The 623-nt window shown below is 39.6% G+C and overlaps 1 long non-coding RNA gene across 1 annotated transcript in view; it reads right to left on the reverse strand.

Annotated features, from left to right (window-relative positions):
* Positions 1-318, reverse strand: part of LOC137617815 (uncharacterized) — a 4,241-nt gene extending 3,923 nt beyond the window's left edge. Inside the window, exon 1 of the long non-coding RNA XR_011039672.1 lies at positions 204-318. This is a non-coding gene — a long non-coding RNA (uncharacterized lncRNA). The remainder of the gene's footprint in view (positions 1-203) is intronic.
* Positions 319-623: the final 305 nt, after the last annotated feature.

Raw genomic sequence — 623 nt, forward strand, 5'->3', positions numbered from 1 at the left:
GCACCACCTCCAATTCACACTTATACATAAGAAACTAATGGATTTTATGAATTTGATCTTGTACTACAGCAATAATCGATCATTAAGAAAGGGACCTTAACAGAATACCGAAGTAACGCACCTAGTTCGCAAGATCTCTGAACACGAAAAAGTAATATTCACAGAAAATACGTATATCACAATAGTTATCAAATCATCCTTACCCTCCAAACTCCATCTTGCAACACAATAAACAAAGTTTTATTCGATGTATCGAGTGATCGGCCACAAAGCAATAACGCTGATGTTGACACTTCGACTGACTGAGCTCGAATGAGGCTGCCTGCCTGTCTTGGGAGAAGCGTCGCCAAGTTCCCGCCAATCAGAACCACGTGATTCCCATAACGTCAAGTAGGGCGCACCACTGCGCCACCAAAGATACTGTATGGAACCGAATCAAAATGGCGGCTGTCATTCCTTTCTTGATGTCTTCTTATAGTAACCTCAAACAGAAAATCAGCGATAATAAAAGCATACTCGATTTACAACACTTGAAACTCCAATGCAGTTTCACATGAAATCGGAAAGAAAACGAACACAATGTTTTCATTGTTGAATTTTATTCGATCAACAAATCACAATTG

Source organism: Palaemon carinicauda, chromosome 24, assembly GCF_036898095.1.
Source record: "Palaemon carinicauda isolate YSFRI2023 chromosome 24, ASM3689809v2, whole genome shotgun sequence".
NCBI lineage: Eukaryota > Metazoa > Arthropoda > Malacostraca > Decapoda > Palaemonidae > Palaemon > Palaemon carinicauda.